Below are 21,946 nucleotides of genomic sequence, written 5' to 3'. Positions count from 1 at the left end.
TCAGCAGCACTCAGTGTTCACACACGTTGAACTTCATCAAAAGATCAATTTGAGGTCTATTCTAAACAGTAATCTATCAACACTTCCTCAGAACTACACAAAAATTTTGCCAGGTTGTCTAGCTTCTTCTGAAGGATCCGAGTAATTTAGCACTCTAAGTTCTTGTAACTTTATACGAGACTTAGACACTTGCCTGAAATCACTTAAAGAAAAAAAAATCTACCGTGAATTACTCATTGCTTAGCTCTGAATCACAAGTAGTTTCCCATTCTATATGATCCGATAATATACTGCTCAAATACACAAATGGAAAAATTTTTTTCTAAAATATTTTCTGATAATATATTTAAATAGTAGGACCTTATATTAGCACTTTGTGCTGCTGAACACAAAGAGCCTAATTTGCTGTTGTCATAATAAGGTTTTCTTTCGCTTCCAAAAAAAGAACACTGATTCCAACTCACATCATGGCCCTGTGCAGGGAATGCACGACTCTGTTATGGGTAAAAATACAAATTCCCATTTCAGGAGGAGACTACCTTAGTATTTACAAAAGCGAAAGAACTTTATTAGATTGCTTATCAAATTGCTGATAAACAATGAACTTGCCATCTGAAATGTTAACCTGAGACCATATCATCCTTAAAACACACAGTTGTTCTCAACAAATTCTTTCTAACTTTGCCATGCACAGCACACAAACGCTATTGGCTGTGAAATAGCTTTCTGAAAGGCCATTCCACAGTCTCCTTAGTCATTTTTTGGTCTCTCCAGCTTTGAATTATTAAATTATACTGCAGCTGAGCACAGTTTACTGACATGGTCCTTGAATGACAAATGCAAATGTCACCTGAATTTCAGTCTTTCAGTCTTAACTTACAATTTTGTTACCTATGCACTACCAAGGACAAAATCCCATTCCAGCCATCCTCTCCTCTTACTTCACAGCCTAGGGCCAAAATATCTCCAAATCCTTTAGGATGTCTCTGCTGCTGAGAAAACAGAGAGTATGCAGAAGCTCTGTTAAGTCTATAGCATCATGAAATAACTTGAGCTAGGCATCTCCTGTGTAGTACTTGGCAATAGCATATCATAGAATCAGAGAATCATAGATTGGTTTGAGTTGGAAGGGACCCAGGTCATTCAGTTCCAACTGCCCTGCCATAGGCAAGGACACCTTCCACTATATCACGCTGCTTAAAGCCTCATCCAACGTAGCCTTGAACATCTCAAGGGGTGTTGCATCCACAGCTCCTCTGGGCAATCTGTTCCAGTGTTTCAACACCCTCATTGAAAAAAATTTCTGCCTTATATCTAACCAAAATCTATCCTCTTTCAGTTTAAAGCCATTACCCCTTTGTTCTATCACTACATGCCCTTGCAAAAAGTCCCTCTCCAGCTTTCTTGTAGGCCCCCTTTAAGTACTGGAAGGCTGCTAGAACGTGTCCCTGGAGCCTTCTCTTCTCCAGGCTGATCAGTCCCAACTCTCTCAGCCTGTCTTCATAGGAGAGGTGCTCCAGCCCTTGAATCATCATCGTGGCCTCCTCTGGACTTGCTCTAACAGCTCTACGTCCTTCTTATATTGGGGACCCCTGAGCTGAATGCAGTATTCCCGGTGGGATCTCACGAGAGCAGAGTAGAGGGGCAGAACCATATTCCTCGACCTGCTGGCCATGCTTCTTTGGATACAGACCAGGATACGGTTGGCTTTTGGGCTGCCAGCACACATTGCCGGCTCCTGTTGAGCTTCTCATCCACCAGCACTCCCAAGTCCTTCTCCTCAGGGCTGCTCTCAGCCCATTCTCCACCCAGCCTGTACTTGTGCTTGGGATTGCCCCATTTGTGTGTATCTTATAAAAGTGTAAACTAAAAAGAGTAGGAACCTCCTTACATTGCAAATTGTCAAAGAACATAGGAAGTTTTAGAGAAGTTACCTATACTCAAGTGTCATCTGCAGTCACAGGAGACACTAAGTAAATTATTATTAATTTGTGATGGGGATTATCTAATAAGATTTTTAAAAAGACTTTAGAGTTTCAACAGAATTTTTCGTAAAATAAACTTTCCTTAAAAAAAAAAATCTACTTTTGCCTAGGTTGTGCCAGAATCCAACTAACTGAAACAGAAAAAATTATAGAAACCCACAAAAAAACCAGTTTAATCTGCTGACAGACTGGGTCTAACTTTTTTACAACTCAAACAAGGGTTTTCCTAATGTCATTGTCTAACATAATACTGTATTTCGAGCTAAGAGATTCACTTGGTGAGGGAGCCTTAATTTTGTGGGCTTGTATCTGGTATTTCAATTCTATTTTTTCAAACTCTATCCTCCCCCAGTACCTAACATATCACACCACTCCATAAGAAGAAATGCTGAGACTCCACTTATATAATCAAAGGTTGAATATCTCTGATTATCTTTCATGTTCCAAGACATAAGAATGATTTAAAGAACTATAACAATATCTTATATTCAGAGGAGAAGTTTAATATGAAAAGGGCAGCTGTGACAGAGTGAGATGTTTCCTGATCATAAACAGCTTTGAACATCAAAGTAGAACAGGAAAACATATTAACAAAAAGTAGACTAAATATAGAAAATTACCCTAACTTTAAAGCCAAGTGACAAACAGTAACATTTTTGTTCTTTAAATGGAAGAGATAAAAATAGAGATACCATTGCCCTCCTTCTGAAGGTTCCTTAGACAGCAACGTAGTTGGAAACTATTTGCTGCATTTGGACTAAAAACCTGACAAATAATGTGTTTGTTTGTTTGTTTGTTATTCTTTCTTTCTTTGTTTTTAACATCTATCCATTAAAAGCCTCTATTTTACCGTTCATGGAAAATTTCCCAGTTGTCTAAGAAATTTTCAATAAATATCGTTTTTGAACATGAACAGCATATATCAACAATGGAGAAACATCTCACCTACTCTAGTCTGCCCTGCTGGTGACTTCTTGGAGGTTGGCTGGTATTTCTACGTAGTTAACCCAAAGGGACTTAAGTGGCTGACTTTCCTCTGGTCCTTTCTCTTCTAGCTCAAGGAAGAAGACCTAGTATTCAGAAAGCTACCACTCATTGCTTGTGCCAACAGGACATGAACTTACACAAGCAGTCAGCTGACTTGATTTAAAAAAAAAAAAATCAGTGTAACTCATGTGTGTGTCTCTATTTCCCTCCTTCATCAGTTTTATGCTATAGTAGGGTGAAGCTCTCTGGTATATGGCCTGAACTATAGCCTGGGTAGTTCTCCAAAGCACGCAAAGTTTTCAAAGTGAGACTGAGGGATTTACCTTCCTTGTTGCATAAAAACCTTAAAATCATAGGTCATTGCACTCGGGGGGTAGTTGCTAATTGTGGCTCAAGCGGGTGTGATGACTGTGGATGCATTTCTACTAGTGAAGTTTTCTAGAGAAAAGAAGACATGTTTATATTTGTATGGTACACTTCTTAAGGCACTTATTTTATTTTAAAACTCAAGAGCTGGCAGTTTACTCACTACAGTCCATCTCCATGAAGGCATTCATAACTTTTTAAAAACATATATTGCCGTATATTTGTGACAAAGTCATTTACTGAGCATTATTAGGTTACTTTTAACAAGCATGTTTGGCACTGGTGACCGCAAGAAAGGGTAGAACTTCAAGAAAAGGGAAAAGTGTCTCTGAATTGTTACATTCACCAGCATTGAACGGGATGGCACAGAACTCATGCCTGTCGCAGTTTTCCTGAAATAAGCTCTGTTTGCTAAATATAACTAGCTTGTATCTTTGAGGTCAACAATTTGGAAAGTAGTGGAAAACCTGATGCACTAGATGGCTGTGCAGAGGTACTTTGACAGGCTGGAGAATCAGGCCAACGGGAACATCATGAAGGTCAACAAATGGAAATGCAAAGTTCTGCACTGGAGAAGGAACAACCCCAGGCATCAGTACAGGTTGAGAGCTGACCATCTGGAAAGCAGTGTGACAGAAAAGACTCTGGGGCTCCTGGTGGACACTGAGTAGAACATGAGCCAACAGCTTTCTGAGCTGCATTAGGAGGAGTGTGGCCAGCAGATCAAGGGAGGTGATTCTTCCACTCCAATCAGCACTGGTGAGACACATATGGACTGCAGGGTCCAGGTCTGGGGTCCCCATTATAACAGAGACACAGACATACTGGAGTGAGTCCAGTGGAGGGCTACTAAGATGAAGCATCTCTCATATGAGGAGTGACTGAAAGAGCTGAGACTGTTTCCCTTAGGGAAAAGAAGTCTCAGTGGGGTCTTATCAGTGTGCATAAACATCTGATGGTGAGACTAAAGAAGATGGAACCAGACTTTTCTAGTGGTGCCCATTGACAGGACAGGAGGCAATGGTGACAGACTGGAAAACAAAAAATTCTGTTTAAACATAAGAAAAAACTTTTTTTAATGTGTAGGCACTGAACATGCAACCAGTCTGTCCAGGGAGGTTGTCTCTATCTTTGGATGATATTCAAAACCCAGCTGGTCACAGTCCTGAGTAGCCTGCCCTCGGTGACCCTGTTTCAAGCAGAGGCACGGACAATACAATCTTCAGAGATCCCTTCCAACCTGAGGACTCGGTGATTCTATGACTGCATGGATAAAAACACAGCCCAAAATAACATAGTAGTGTGGTAGGGAGAATCTGCAAGTCGACTGAAACTCTGTCCCCAGAGACAGGGCACCTCACATAAAACCAGTTAGCATGTTGTTGCTGCTACAGGTAATTGAACCTGGTGAGAACATACCAAGACAGCAGAGACTCCATCCAGCAAGTGCACACACTGGAACAGTTTTGACTTAGTCCCCTCTATTCAGAAGTAGCAGAGTCATTTTTGAATGCCACCATGCCCCAGCTAATAGCCTGCCATTCAGATGCTACACAGGCATGACTTCCAGAGCTGAGGTTGCTCCTTCTTCTTACTGCAGTTCAAGCTGGGGCAGCAGAACACACAAAAGTAGCCCATGCCTGTTCGTGGTTTCAACGTGGCAACTTAAGTGCTATACACAAGCTCTCCAACCGATTCTTGAAAGCGAGGACATTGTTGATCACTTTGGATCTAAATGTACAGCTTTAAAGTGAGACGCCCCCAAGACCAGCCCCCATTGTTTAGGGGGGTGTGTATGTGTGCGTATGCATGTACACAACACATACAATGACATATGCAAATACCTTTTTTGTCATACCTTCATTTCTGCGAGGTTACCTAGGAAAAATGTCTGAACCAGACCTACACTTTACTATAATTCTACAGAATTAGAAAGGGAAAGAAAAGGTAAATTAATTCAGGCTGGTGAAAATCCTGTTGTTCCTAGTTTTGCTGTTTTCAGTGAGCTGTAAAAAAAAAAAAAAAAAACAAACCACGTTGACTCTAAGGAACACCATTCTCCAACCTCCTGTCTCTACCTCCAAAATTTGATTTGAGACCAAAACATTTTCCCATCCCCAGAGGACTACATCACTGCAGCTAACGAACCATGTCCCAATACAGTACTGCAGATCAGATCCAGAATGGTACCACTTACTAGGTGCAATCAATTCCCAGATAGTCTTCACTGAATAATGCCACGCAGTCGTTCAGTGAGACTCTGTGGGCATGCAGGTATCAAAACCAAAGCTTTTACAGTGGATCTGGCACTAGCCACAGTCACTTGTTATTGCAGTTCCTTGACAATGACTCTGGTTTCTTTAAGAGGCCAGAACCACATGCTGGTACATGCCTGTCCACCCATCTGCAACAACTTATGACCATAATACCCCTCACCATTTCACAGACCATTTTAGATTCACATCCCAACAGGTACTGCCACAATGGCAAGTTTGATCACCAAATTAAAATGTCAAATTATACAACACTTGTAAACATTTTGTTAACACTTTTCATCCTTCTTTCAGGTTTAAGTGTCCTTTACACTTACACTGTTCTCCACAGCTGCTAACACCAAACATATAGTTATCAAATGTGTTTTTCGTTCAGACTTTTAAGTTCAGACCGAGGCTTTGAACCTACCTACAACCATTGCCAGACCTCAAAGAGTCAAGGATCTTGTAGGGCATAACTGGGAAGTAGAATAAGAGTTTAATGCTAAGAATCTAAGAGGGAGCCAAAACACAGCTGCTGGTACTGAACTCTTCTTAAGCCTAATTTTAACAGCTGAAAGCCCTCATGGAACACTTGTATTTATTACGTGGATACTAAGATTGATACTGAGATAGAAGGTGTTGCGCAAGCTTACACCTTAGCAAAGATATACAGCTATATTATGAAAAGGAACTGTTTTTCAGGGGCACTCAAGAGGCTGAAGAACTTCTCAAAAGATTTTAAGTGTAAGAATACTATTACAAATTTCTTAAGGAACTTTAAAAGGTGCCTGTATCCAGTAACAGGCAAATACAATAATATAAATCTATTTTAAATACAATAATATATATCCGTGTTTACTGGCAAAAAATTAAACAGGATTTGGGGTCATGAGCTTAATCAAAACCACTGCAACCTGAAAATGGAACTGTTATTAATAACATTTGAACTTCAAAGGCAAAGCAATAGATGCTTCCTGCTCCTCCCCAAAAAAGAGTGAAAGAACTTACAGTAGGAATTACCTTTTATATCCTGGCCCACAGAGAATATAAACATATGTCAACCTGTTAATATTTGCTTTCTGTAAGTGTTGTATTAAATTGAGCACAGCTGGATGGATCTTATCAAAGCGACAAAGAGGAGAATTAATCAGTGTTCCAGAAACGCAGAGTTTTAATCCTCCTAAGGAAATGACTGTAACTCAGATCTAGAGGTCAGGGCCTGTAGTGATGAAAAATATATCTTCCAGACCCATACAGGCCCTTAAGGTTACATATAACAAGTCTGTAACTAACCTTTTCAACATACATCATGTACAGCACTTAAGAAACAGCTACAAAACCCTATTCCAGACCCTGAAGTAACAGACAAATAGGCAAACAATTTAAGAGGCAAGAGAAACTTGCTAAAGATTACTTTTACTGTCACTTGCCAGGGAGGTAGAAATGGTTTAAAAAAGATCAGTCACAAAGGATGTTCAAAAAAGTAGTCAAGAAAAATGTTTCTGAGAAAAATCATGCTAATACATGTCTAAGACAGAGGTTTTCTGTAGCTTCTAAGTAACTTGAGTTACAATTATTTCATCTAATCAAGGCAGCCTTCACAGGAGTTTCTGAGAATATTTCTACTGTTACCAAAGGTCTTTTTGACACTTAAGAATAATTCTTGAGTTAAATATTTGTAATATGTGACCAGGAAAAAATATCTCCACACATCTCCCTGAATTGCACATGTGAACACAGTTAACTCTTAGACAGATGAGTTTTACAAAGCAAAAAGTGATAAAATATGTACTTTATGCCAGCACATAGCCATACAATTACTCCTAGCAGTGGTAAACTACTAGGTAAAACAGATAGTAGTTCAGGATTGCACTCTAAGTCCAAAGCGTACTCAACACAGTGGAAGACATTCAACTGCTTTAACAGATGCTAGATATGTACACAAATCACGCAGCTAGGATAAAATTTACTCACTGACCTCCTTGAGACTGGCTGTAATGAAAATTGTCAAATGATCAAAACCGCAGCCTGAATACAGCAAATGTTACTAGCAGAAAAGTGCTGAGCTCCAAAATGCTCGGTAGCTCTTCCAGAAAATAATAATTAAAAAATAGACTCACACAACAGCACACTCGGTCATACACACAGTATTGTCCTCAGAATGTAAGAAGAGATATACAGTGTCCTAATCTGTTCAAAAGCAGCAAAATATTAGGCCTCTATGATTAGACTACTACACGTTCTTTACGTTAGATGCTAGCAGTATCAAAACACAATCTCCCTATCTCTTCTGGTTTCATAAGTCATAATTCAAAAACGTCTGAATTAAGGTCTGAAACATGGCAGTGAAATACTGTACTACCTCTCCCTTGCCACTGTCATAATACTTCTATCAATCCTCTATGCAGCAGAAATACTGTTTTGTATTTAATGCGTGTACCTCTGCCTCAGATACACGCTCAAAAGTGTGAAATACTTTACACATATGATTTGCAATAAAAAGAGTGCCAGTACTAAGCAGGTTTCTCTTATTAGTCTGTATTTCACAGAGCAACAGCTGTTTCTCCACATTGCCAAATAAAAAACTCTAGTAACATGCAATTCCAGAATCATTCCCAGCGCTTAAACTGGGATTTTCAAACATCTAGGTATTAAAAACAACTAGCTGATGAGAACTGCAGGATTTAAAGTGTGAATGACTACCAAATTGAACATTGTTGAGGACTGCATAGATTAAAAAAACAAGAATAGAACCAAGAGACGATAGTGCAAAATAAAACAACTTCAAATTTAAAACTATTTTTTTCCATTTCTACAGATGTGAGTACGTCATTAAAAGAAATTTCTGTTGCATTAAGTTTAAAAGTACTAAATAGCATACTTTGCGCTGAGTACAATAACAGACTATTTTATGTTAACATGAAAACCAGTTTCGTAAGAAACTGCTGCCCTCTAAAAACATATCCATTTAATGATTCATTTTATTTATAAAAAATGTGCACTGAAGCAAAGAGCTCTCACGTCACCTGAACATCTAGGTTCCCCTAAATCACACGGGGCCTACTGGCATTATATAGAAGACATGTTCCTATATCTGTTAGAATGGCCTTTAACTCACATATCTGGATATTCAGCATGTAAACGATTTCAGAACAAGAACAGAGGTTTGAAATCTCTCTGTGGTAACAGGATGGTAGGCAGCTCTACCCTAAACAAACTGCTGTCCTGAGATTTTGTAGGACTATTTTGCATGGGAAATTATAACTGATTTAATCTCTAGGGCAGACTGCCAGTGCTCAGGTCAGCTCGTGAATCTAAGCAACATGCTCACTCCCCTTCTTCTTTCTCTTAGCAGCAAGAATGGGACTTTTCAGGCGTCATTTTACAGCAACGTGCTGATACGGCTGTGCTGGGAGGTGACGGTACGCACACAGATGGCAAGAACTCACCGGTAAAGCACTGCGAAAGAACTTAAAAGGCTTGACACTGCAAAAGTTACTGAAAGAAAACCAAATTTAATAACCAGTGAAAACTTCCAGCGAAATAGACTTTGCTTTCATCTACTTAGTTTTCACACTGCTCGATGACACAGAAAGGGGAAAAAAAAGGAAAACCTACAGTACACTAATACACATGCAGAGTAAAGGTCTGGCAACTCTGCACTACGGGATTGGCAGGAATTGCTCCCAAACTCCATGTCTTGACATCCATTTAAGAATTTCAGCTTGAATTAGGACCCCTGCGTGTCTATCAAGTAAGACTCCAGCTCCTGCTCCAAGATGACAGAGCACAGTGCCACAGAAGGTGCTACCTCAGAAGAAACACAGGCTGACAGTGGATTTCAGATTATGAAGTAACAATAAAACACAGTTAGGCATAAAAGCTTCCTGTTTTGGTAATGAATGCCAAGTTTTCATACAAAACACATTTTCATTTCAAACACAAAGCTAGGCATTGTGGAACAGATATGTCCTAAGGCTAAAATGAACTGTTTGGCCTTGCCTACCAAAGAAAATACATCAGGTCAGGAACATAATTGCTTTTAAAAATATATATTGTGATTATGGGTAAGCACTTGGTACAATTACCTTGGAAATAGTTAGGTCCAAAAAGTATTTATTTGTAAATTTATTTTTTTTTTTAAAGAAAGGCTTATTTTTGTGATGCATATTTTTTATTTATTGAAAGCGTTTTGCTCTTCAGTTAGTGGTCCATGCAATTCCCAACCCGTGGCTAACTACAGGTATTTCCAAGATACTCTGCATAAAGTTCTCATGCTTTTTAGCAAAAGATGGGCACAAGTACAAGCACTAGGAAAAGTAATCACATTTAAAAGAAATTAACTACAGGAGACTTGGGACTAGCAATGGAACCACAAAATATTACAAGTATGTAATACATCTGGAAACCCATTCTTCTTTCTTGTTTAAATGTTATTTTACAATATTTTTTTACTTCCATTGAATACCTCCAGTTTGAAGATATCAGACAATGGCATCTCCAATAAACTATTTCAGCTCTAGTTCAACATTGAGAGAGAAAAAGGTGTCATTGTTAAACTAATATTTTCCTAGTAGAAATAGTTATTTCAGTACTGAGGAGCATTACTACTGAGGAACCCTGCAGAACTTCCACAAGTAAATACCTCAATATATTCTTGGACTTTAATGACGTTTTTATTGAAGTTTTTAATGAAGTTTTATTAACTCATATTTAGTATTCATTACAAGCACGCTCAATTTTCTCTTAAAAGCTGGAATACTGTTTCGTAAAATAATTCTCTAAGCTAAATCTAACTTCCTAACATAATCACCTTGAAATTCCATAATGATGACAGATGATAATCATAAACAACAGCAGTGCCACTGTACACAAAGGTTTTTGCAAAGATCTGTTTACCCATGCTATTGCTTTAGAAAACATCCTATAATCCTAATTGTATGGAAAGGTGAGTTTTCAAGACAGAATCCTGCATTATTTGCTGAGAGCTCTGCCTGCAGAAACAGCATCACTGCTTGAAAGCCTGGGAATAAGTGAATATGCAATATGATAGACATCATCATCTCCCACATTATCATTCACATAATTTTTGCCCCTAGATAAATGAAAAACATAGAATGTGTTTTCACACAGAATAAACTTATTCCTACCAAAGCTGCAGAACTTCATTCCTATTACAATTTTTTCATAACTATGGGTTTGGGCCAACAAAATTGCAGGTTAAATAGAACTAGTGTAAATATATGTGAAAGAAGTGAATTTTAATTTAAAATACATGTACAGTCACCACTACTATCAGCAGAAGATACTACGTTCAGACAGCAAAGCCTCATTTCTCCAGCCACCAAGGAAAAAAAAGTAGCAATTCATTTCAGGCACAGGTTATTTTCCTATTTACAGTTCAGAACGCTATCTAGAGAAAGTTAATCATCCCTGTGTTATTTCATAGGATAAGTCTATTAAAAGAGTATGAATATTAGAAGAAGTGTACAAAATAGCAACTAATCAAGTGGAAAAAAGCACCCTTTAAAAGAACATTTCAGAAAACAGAAGCAAAACCACAGCTAATGAAGTTGGCGTTTATGTTTTGATTTTCGTGTAAGAGCGTGTATACTTAGTTTGTACCACCTGAGTTAAAGAGGCCTCAAATTTAATTTTCCTAAAACAAAACTTAAAAGAAACAAGATACTAAACACATTATCAAATCTTGTTCCTTTTTCCTTATTTTTTGGACAAAACCCCATAACTTTAACAGACCTGAAACACGAACTTGCTGTGCAGTCCGGAAAAAAACTAAATAATTATCTTTACATCATTTAACATTTTTTCACACTGCTTTTGATAACACTTGCTTTAAGTGTATATGTGTTAAGTGAAAAACGCTGTGTCTCTGTGCTCTGTTTTCAACTGACATATCAGTGAAAAATTGGCAAATAGAAGTGATGGAAAAATCATTTCAAAGTTTCCTATGCTGCAATTAACACTCAGCAGTGGAAACTGGAACGTCCAAGAAACTGTAGTATCATTCTATGATTCTGATGTAAATAAACTTAAATTTTACAGCTTTTCATAACAGGCTGCCATACTTTGGCACATTCATTCTTCAACTGTATCTTACAGCATTGATATTTCAAACTGCTTTCCGTAGGAAATTTCCATATGCTTTCCATAGGAAGGAAGACTTCATAAGACACTATTTCAGACAAATAAAAGCAGATTACTGTCTCTATTTAGGAAAGAAACAAAGAGACCCAGCCAACAGTCAACCAATATATCTGAGAAGTGAAAAAGGGCAAGGGTAGAAAACCATACCAGAAAAACAAAACTAGGCATACTGAAAAGCTTACTCTTTCGAGAAATACTGCAAATGAAGTTGTATCTACAAAATCTTCATCTAAGTTTACGCAGAATTTTATACATGCAATAGATGTGAGGCAAAGTAACTACAGAAAAGTATTAAGATACAAGACAGCTCAAAGGCTACTTAAACATAAAATTTAAAATACATAACCAAAAAAAGTTTATGAGCTGATGCTAAGTTTGTTACATTAAAACAAACTGAAGCCAGTAACATAGTAAGGGTAAACTTCCAACATGCCTGCTAATACAACATGCACTCTGCATGTAAAGAAAGCTATATCTACATTTTTTTTAAAACGAATTCCAAATGAGTTCTGATCCCTTTTTGATGTTTGCAAAAGAAGCTGCATGCTTAAATGACTATCCAAATCAAAGAGATTAAATTAAACACAGTATATTTACAATGCTAGGAAGTGGCAAAATCAATCTCAAGGGCTTTGAAGGTACGTTTCAAACAAACAGTTCTTGAGGCAACCATCTGTAAACTACTACTCATATAAAAAGGATCTAACTTGCTTTCCTCAGCGGAGGAAATTATTAGACCTGAAACTGATTTTGAGAAAGTAAAAAGGAAAACATAATAACTAAAGCTTGTATTTAATCTTTCACTGCAGAACCTAGAGGTAAACGATTTCCCAGGACAATATTTTAGTTTTTATATTTTATTCTTTCCAACAGGAATGCTCTTTCAGAAGCACGTTTGTTCAAATTGACCATCTGCTCTTACGAATCAAAAAGGAATAAAATTAATAGTGGCTTTATATGATTCTCACACACAAGTGGAAGCCAAGTACTAAGCTGTCATGGATGGGCACTTGCTAGACATAAAATCAACTTTTATTACTTGGAGAAGTTTCCTGTTTATGCAAAAACAGAAAAAAAAAAAAGTGGGGGGAAAAAAGTGACTTGGTGACACATAACAGACTTTGCTAAATATTTTTTTTGACAGAAAAGTGTATTTAATGGTAGCTATGAATCAATAAAGACGTGGTAGAGCCACTCTTAAACTATGAAAAGGAGGTAAAGGAATAGTATACAGCAATCCTTGCCTTCTTTGGGTGCTTATACTGGAGGTAAAAGGGAAGCTAGTGAGGGAGACATATTTATTAATATTACACAGATCATTAAAAAAAACGCAGATCATCTTTTTATCAGATCTAGTTAAACTACATGAGCAAAATGTGGTTGTGGTATCACAGGGCAATTTATTAATGTATTTGAACAGTCAAACAGGTCATTTACTTGGAAAGGGTTAGTATTGAAGCCGCAGCAAAGACAGTATGAATTACAGTAAATCAGATAAAATGAACATGTGCATTATTGGGTTTGCTCAGCACTTCAAAATCAAAGCTAGCAATGTATAAGCTTCCAGGTTCATCTACATTAGCTCAGTGCTGAGTACTTCATACATGGTGTTCCTGCACAATGGGGGAGCTGTGGAATCCTGAGCACTTGTTTTAATCTCGTCCTTGTATTTTGGTTTCAAAGCAGAAAGATACATTACTCTATCTACTTCTTTCCACTAATATTAGGCAAACAAAGAAACTTACACAAAGAGCAATTAAGCGAACACAGTAAGAGAAAGCAATCTGAAGGCAATCCTAACAAGAATCACTTAGCAGTTAACAAGATTTAATAGCAGTATAATGACAATGTAATTGTTAATTTCTTAATTCTTTCTCTTTCAGAAGGGTAAAGATGATTTCATTATACTACTGGCTAACATACCTTTTAAGTAAAACAATCATTTCAGAAAGTTCTAATTTTGCCTTGCCTATTATGCTATTATTTCCTCTGGAAACAAGGCCAGATGGGATGAAATGAAAAAAAAATTCAATTATCTTATAGCAGTCACAGAAAAAAACAATTGCATTTTCTCCCTCATTCTCTTCTGTTGCTTCTTAAAGGAACAAGAAGAATGAACACGAGCTACCTCGGAAACAATTGCGCACCCAAAAGCTAAAATGGTCAACAGTAAGATGTCACTTTATAGACAAATTGCAGGGATGCCACTTTATTCCTTTCAGTGGATTGCCTTTTTTTGACTTTACAGGTAGGATCCAACAGATCCTGCCCTCATCCCTCTCTAGTGCAGTAGATCCTGCACTACTAATCTCTCTCCTTTCAAAGTAATGCTTCATGGGTTTTATATACCAGGTAACACAAAAACAAAGGCAAAAAAGCTGTGTTATCTTCCTCCTCCTCAAAACATTGTCTTTGTTTTATCTACAACTGCTACTAGTTGTCTAGTAACTGCTATCCCTTTGAACATTTAAAAAAAATTCTTTGATGTTTTGATAGTGATGGCACCAACTAGACACGCGAGAGTTAAATTATCCCAAAATGAAGCACAGAGCATATTACAGCTGGAAAACAACTGGCATTTTCAACTAATGCCCAGTGAAGACAAACACATGTTTTTGGCACAAAACACTGGCATTTAACAATCATTTAAGGAATGTTATCTCAATAAAATCCTTAAAACATTTAAAATTGCATATTGATAATGTTAAAAGAAAGATTTAAACCATCCTATTCAAAGAGCAGAAAGTCTGTTTTAACTAAAAGTTACACTGGGAGAATTCATGAATTATTATTTGATAGCTTCAACATACCCTTCTCAGAAACAAAATCCAGTCCAAGTAAAATTACTGTCTTGACACACATATCGATGGGTAAAAATCTAAGCAAAGGTTTCAGCTAGTTGCTGTAAGTTATGACCGGTTTTGCCAACCAGCATGTTCTGCCAGAGACCAGCCTACCTTCAGCCCTGAAAAATCAGGTTCTCAATATTAAAGGACATCGAGTTTTTCTACCTTGATCCAACCATCTGCAATGGGATTCAGAAACAACTAAGAATGAAGATGTATTTGTACACTGATAGAGCTGTTCTTACATGTGCTTACATTATCTCTGCAATTCACGAAGCCAGTCAGCCATGCACAATCCGGACAGTTTCCAAATATTCTACAACTGCCCATCATGATGAAGCTTGTGGCTGAAATTGATACTGAAATTGATTTGTATCAAGCATTTGCACAGATTAATTCTAAAGAAATGCATTATGTCATTTACTCTTGGAAACCATAGTACACAATCGGAGTCTTAAGGCATATCCAGGACTTCTTCATTGCACCAGTTTTCTCTAGAGTCAATTTTGGGAATCCTGTGCCAGCAAACTACTAAAATAAAATAAACAAGAGCTAACCACATTCATGCCAAAATAATATTCTTCAAACTAAGACGGCCTTTTCTCTTTGCATCTATTCAAGTTAGATTAGTTCTACACTATTTCTTCTTCGTATTAATTTTCAAACACATAGGAAAGAAAAAGAACAAATTTACCAGGTAGATAAGCAGAGAAATTCTCTTTTTTTATAAAATCTGTTCACAGAAGGCAACACAGATATAGTAAACAGGTCTGACAAAGGCAGGCAGACAGTTTGGAGGACGAAAGCTGCAGAAAAGCAAGAAATCACTATCAGATACATCTTCATGACTTAGGATATAAGCACTCCTCTAGCACACACATCACAGGAAGATAAACCAAGAACCATTATTGCCAGTTAACAGTGAGGAGCTGAGGCACAGCAGCACTTTTTCTCATGTCTGTATTTGCAATGAATTAAGGAGTTGCAGAGGCTAAAATGCCTTGACTGTGCCCTCCAGCACCCATGGGAGTTCGGGTACAGTCACGCTCACTGATTAACTGTCTCAGCCCTTACAGTTTTCACCAGCGTTTCATTCGCCACAGACAGGTCTGGTTATCAACAGTAGTAAAAACAATGCATAAAAACCATATTCAAAATGGAAGAGTAAAACATTTCTGGTAATTACAACCCAGTGAGAGCTACAGCAGAAAACTGACAAACCAACATGCAAAGTCATTAGCATGCTGAGAAAAAAAATTCTCAATGAGGAAAAAAAAATCCTGAGCATCTATTCACTCTAGATGCTCAGTCTTGCCTCTTTGAGCTTATATTAAATTCAAAGATGTTTATTTTGGATTCATTTATACAGTCTACTCATTTAGATTAACATGGACAGATTCACTAAGGAATCTTTGGTAAGATGGGCTCTACCATCACTAGACTGATATGGACATGGATATATATATAAGAAGGGCAAATTTTGCCTGACAAATTTGGTGGCCTTCTATGATGAGGTTACAGTGTTGGTGGATAAGGGAAGTGCAATTGGCATCATCTACCTGGACTTGTGCAAATCATTAGACACTGTTCTGCACAACATCCTTGCCTCTAAATTGGAGAGACATGGATTTGACAGATGGACCGCTCGGTCCATAAGGAACGAGCTGGATGATCGCACTCAAGACTTGCAGTCAACAACTTGATGTCCAAGTGGGGACCAGTGATGAGGGGTGTTCCTCAGGGGTTGGTTTTGGCACTGGTGCTGTTCAACATCTTTGTTGGTAACATGGACAGTGGGATTGAGTGCACTCTCAGCAAGTTTGCAGATGACACCAAGCTGTGTGGTGTTGTGGACACGCTGGAGGGAAGGGATGCCATCCAGAGGGACCTTGACAGGCTGGAGAGATGGGCCTGTGAGAACCTCATGAAGTTCAACAAGGCCAAGTGCAAGGTACTGCACGTGGGTTGGGGCAATCCCATGCACAAGTACAGGCTGGGCGGAGAATGGATTGAGAGCAGCCCTGAGGAAAAGGACTTGGGAGTGCTGGTGGATGAGAAGCTCAACATGAGCCGGCAATGTGCGCTGGCAGCCCAGAAAGCCAACCATATCCCGAGCTGCATCCAAAGAAGCGTGGCCAGCAGGTCGAGGGAGGGGATTCTGCCCCTCTGCTCTGCTCTTGTAAGACCCCACCTGGAATATTGCATTCAGCTCTGGGGTCCCCAGCACAAGAAGGACATGGAGCTGCTGGAGCAGGTCCAGAGGAGGGCCACGAAAATGATCCGAGGGCTGGAGCACCTCTGCTATGAAGAAAGGCTGAGAGAGATCATGTGATATGATCAATGTAAACTTTTCCAGGTCCTTAAAAGAAAACGAAGGCCCACAACAGCATGCCTGTTGGAGCAATATTACTCCAATTAAATCCGTCATAGTCTTATCTGGTCAGAGATCTTCCTACTTCCAATCAGAGGTCAATGTTCTGCCAGTCTACCATCTTTATACCATTTCTTGGAACTGCTGTGGATTACCACCTCCAAATGCATTTGTCTGCATTACACAAGACCTAGAAAGGGCAGCTGTTGTATCTTAACACGGCTTATCACAGAGAACAGCCCGCCTGTCAAACACAACCCTCTCCACACCCAGCCATCATAATGGTGCAGGCTAGAAGAAAATGCACCTGAGATGGCCTCACTGGGCCTTCAGCAGGACCACCTGAGCTTACCCCCACAGTTCACATTCTGACGCTGATGTGTGTTCACAAGCAGCATTTTCTTCCTCATGCTTAGAGGTTTTACCCTGAAGTTTTATTCACAATCATAATTTAAGTATGTTTTTATAAATTATTATATTCTCTAATAAGCCACCAAGAAAATAATACATTAGGCCTCCTAGCCATTAAGTTGATTTTATTTCGGTTTTGTTAAAAAAAATGCTCATTTCTCCCAGCAACAAATCCCTTTTAATTAGGAGTTTTTAATGAGGCCTTTATTTATATGGGGCCTTCCTTTATAGGAACCCATAATGCCTGCAATGGAGTCCATTCTGCAAAAGGCCCCAGTACTATGGAACAATTTGAGCTCTATCCAAAGTCTGCAAACACTGGCAAAAGGGAAACTCCGACTCATTTGATGGGGGAAGAAGAAAAGAAAAAAGAAAAGTGAAAAAATGAAAAGCAGGGAAAAAAAGAAAAGCAAATAAGGAACAGATATTCAAGGGCAACAATGAAAACAGATTAAAAAAAAAAAAAATAGAACTAGTCATTTCCCTGTATATTTCTCCATAAATCAAGATTTCCAAATGTATTATACTCCCCTTTATGAGCACACCACCGCCATGCATGTGCATGGACACAGTGAAGAAAAAGATCGCTTGTCTGCTTCAGCTTGGAAAACAGATGGCTGAAGGGAGATACAAGATGTTAACAGGCCTGTAAAACCAGAAGAGGCATGGGAGTGAATGAATAGGCACTGAGAGTCTTCTGTCTCTTTCAGAAGAAATATTAAGAAGTTTTAATACGAGGAAAACAAAAGGATGTGTTTTCTGACATAGACCAGAGGTAAGCTGACCATCCCCTGGCACAAAATGCTGCGGATGGCAGGAGGATGCTAGACAAATGCATGGGAGAGGAATCCACCAAGAACTGCTGAAACCCAGAACCTCCACGTGGCTCGGGAAGCTCCTGAGACAGCAGCAGCTGGAAGCTGAGAGCACAGGCTAGACAAAGGAGAGAAGTCATGTTTATGCCACTCTTGTATCATTCCTTGAAGATCTCATTTCTTACAACAAAACATTGCTGGACAGCTAGTAATCCAGAATAACCACCTTTTTTCCTAGCATGTAAAAGACTAAGGGAACTCCTAAATTTGTCAGAAGATACATTTTTATTTTTCATTGAACAGAATGACATGCTTCAAATTACACTTTCTAAAGTATATTTGCAATATCTAGACGTACATGGTGACATCCATATTCAAGAAAATAACTTAATTACTACCATAAATTAGCCTTCTTACAGTATTACACATAGTGGTAATGTCCCACCCACATCAGAAAGAAGTTTTATTTGTTTATTGCAACAAGTAGTTTCAAAAAAAGGCTTGGTATTCCCCCAGGACCCATGAGTACTGCCACAGACGAGTGCTTTCGAAAGGTCTCTTCCTTGAAAGGGTACTGCTTCTTTGACAGGTTTGCAGTCTTTTTGTACAAGTGATGAACATTATTGCTCCACCTGAGGCTTTCCATGATGGTTTTTGCACTACGAGCAAATAAAGTACTTTTGAAAGAAGCAGCTGACCACGGTGCAACAAGAACAAGCAGATGAACACAGACAGTAGGAAAACTTACTTTTGCCCTTTAAAGTTATAACATTACGGCTGCTTACAATTCTAAGCTTGAACTCAAACATTGTCACGGACAGGTTTGCCCTCAAAACAAACTCATAGCCTCATTTGACTTCATGGCTAAAATGGGCATGGGATTTCACTCTAATCGCACCATCAAACCTAAGCCTTATGCTAGCCAAAAGCTTTCCCTTGAGATACTAAGATGAAAACATTTCTCACAGCTAACTCAAGGATTGGAGAAATCCAGACTCCAGAAGCAAGCCTCTCAGGGCCAGTCATCCATGGGCTCTCCCCACCATGACTCAACAAGCTGTCCACATGAACACAGCCAGGAGTTACCTAAGGACACCACCCTCAGTGAAAAATGTCATCCCATCTCCGATATAAAGGTATACAAACTCGGGTTTTAGATGCAGCAGTTCCTTACGGTTCGCCTACTAGGTTCTATCTTTCCATTTACTTTCCTGTATATTTTGCTAAAATCACACTAAGAATCTGCTATTTCCTTTTCAAAAACCTATAAAATTATGCTCAACCCCAAACTATAAGTATTATTTGTATATTTTGCTTTATGTTCAAACAGCCAATCTGCCCAATAAAGCAATTTTTTCAGTCGTGCACAACATATAATAATCATGGCTGTATACTGCTGCATATAGCTGGAAAAAGTGTGTTTTACAATTACTTCAAAAAGAAAAAATACAGAGATTATACAAGTTTTTTGGTTTGTGTTGTGGGTTTTTTTTTGTTAGTCTTGTGTTTTTCAAAACAAACTGAACTGTGCTCATGCTCATCTGTTTTCCTGGTAAAAACAGTATATGAATACAGAAGAACATCCACAGTTTTCAGCTGAAGCAATGCAAGACTGCAAAGCAAACAGAGGAGAAAGCGTGAAAACAGTAAACGTAGTAACATGCAAATTGCATAAAGGTAGAGCGTGATACCGAAGAAAGGCAAATTGGAATAAAAGGAACTTCACAATCTTTCAACACATCAGCAGCACAGATAAAACACTGCACTACAGGAGTTTTTAACGGATAATTCTTATAAATATTCAGTACAAAATCCAACAGACATCAGTTTAGACTGTCGCATCAGTCAACCACAGATTTCGACACAGGTAACAGGCAAAGGCAATAGCAAAACAGACATACGGCACTGAGGCTGAGTCAGTATTTTGGGTTTTCATGTTAAAATCACTTTGAGAGCAGCCTGTTTAAACTTAGTTTCGGATCGACGTATTTGTTCCCTCTTCCTAAAAACTTACTGTTTGAAGCCTGGTTGGTTATGTGGTGAAGTACGTTACGCAAGTGCCGCATCTTGACCCGTCTGCAGCAGAGATGAAGGCAGAGGGTCCAGAGAGGGAGTGTTTGGTAGCACTGTCTCACTGACTTGCTGAACTACAGACACAGACCTGTCCTCTGGCACTGCTTGTGGCAAGAGAAGCTGTTCCCACACTGCGAGCTTTGACACCCGAGGGCTTCCGTATGGAGCTGTTTGGGCACAAACAGCTGCTACAGAAAAATAAAAGTTTATGCTAGACTGAGGCTGCTTCATCTTAATTTAAGATTTTGTACCTGATGGTTTCGAGTTTCCTGTCCCCTTTCAGCCACCGCTATGGGCTCAGTTTCTCCCCCAGCCCGTCTCAGAGCAGCAGGAGCTCGCACCGTCCGTGTGTTTGGCGCCTGCGTGGAGCAGCAGCAGCTAGAAAGGCTTAAAGCTGTCAATGTCACCTGCGCTAGGGCTCTCACCAGCACCTCTGCCATGCTCAATTACCGCCCGCGAAACGGCACTCATGGAAAAAGTCTCCCGGTTGGCGTAGGAAACGCTGCCGCAGAAGAGATGCTCCGAAGAGAAGCGCACGGGCAGGGCCGGGCAGGCTGGTACTGCCTCTCCCGCGGCTCACCGAGAGGCCTTCAACGTGGTGCTGGGGCACTGGCGCCAAGAGCCACCGTGCTCTCCGGGACACGGGACCGGCCGCGCGTCTGGGTGAGGCGAGTAAATGCCATTTCCCGAGCCCGCAGCTCTCTTTCCTTCGCCGTGCCTGACCGCCGCATCGCCGTCCCGAGCGCCACGGCCTCCTCACCGTGCCTGAGCGCGTCTGGGTTTGATCCGGTGTCTCCCGAAAGAACAGCGGCCCGGGGCGCACCGGGCTAGGGAACTCTGCCACTCCGCCCCAGCCCGGCTGCCACTTCACACGAGCCGCTGCCTGCACCAGCCGGAGACCTCCGAACCAGCAGAACTCGCCGGGACGACGTCTCTCCTCGCCCGGTGGCCCGGCGGCTCCAGCCCGCACTCACCCAGCAGCAGCAGCCTCAGCTCCCGGCGGGCGTCCCGCTTGTCCCGGCGCAGCTGCCGCTCGATCTCGGCGCTGATGCGCTGCGACTCCTCCTCGGCGGAGAGGCAGCAGCCGGCCATGACCACCGGCGCCCCCGGCTCCCGCCGCCGCAGCGGAGCGCAGGACAGCCGCCCCCAGCCGCACCTCGCCGCGGCGAAGGGCTGCCGCCTCGCCTCCCGCCACCGGAGGGGCAGGGGCGGGGGCGGAGGCAGGCAGGTGCCGCCTGCCCCGGCTGGTTCATGATTGCGGGCGCGATCCTCCTGCCGCAGCGCTGGGAGCCTGAGGGGTCGGAAAGGGACAGCGTGCGGGCTGCGGCGCGCCGGGGGGGCGGGAGGCGAAGGGAGCCGGTTACTTGAAAACAACAAAAAACCCCCAAAATAATTAAAAAAAAAAAAACCTGTAAACCCGCACACACTCATGGGCGAAAGTCGAGAGGCCGGAATGGAAGAAGAGGCTGGGTGTCACCACAGGGCTTCGGCTTCCCGGGGCGCTGCCCGCGGGCGGGGGACTCGCCGCCGTCGCCTCCCCGTGAGGCTGCCGGAGGGCAGAGGGGCGACCTGGAAGGTTGGTGTCGTAAAATCCCGTACGTGGGGCTTGGTTTCCCTTTTCCCACCTGACACCTTTGCCTCTCAACAAGGGTGGGCGCTGTGAAAGGGAGGG

General features: G+C 40.5%; 1 pseudogene; it reads right to left on the bottom strand.

Moving 5' to 3' along the window:
- Positions 1 to 21,366, bottom strand: part of LOC104382419 (guanine nucleotide-binding protein subunit alpha-14-like) — a 90,290-nt pseudogene extending 68,924 nt beyond the window's left edge.
- Between the last annotated feature and the right edge of the window lie 580 nt (positions 21,367 to 21,946).

This window comes from Tauraco erythrolophus, chromosome Z (assembly GCF_009769465.1).
Source record: "Tauraco erythrolophus isolate bTauEry1 chromosome Z, bTauEry1.pri, whole genome shotgun sequence".
Lineage (NCBI taxonomy): Eukaryota > Metazoa > Chordata > Aves > Musophagiformes > Musophagidae > Tauraco > Tauraco erythrolophus.
This window is presented reverse-complemented; position numbering and strand designations above follow the sequence as displayed.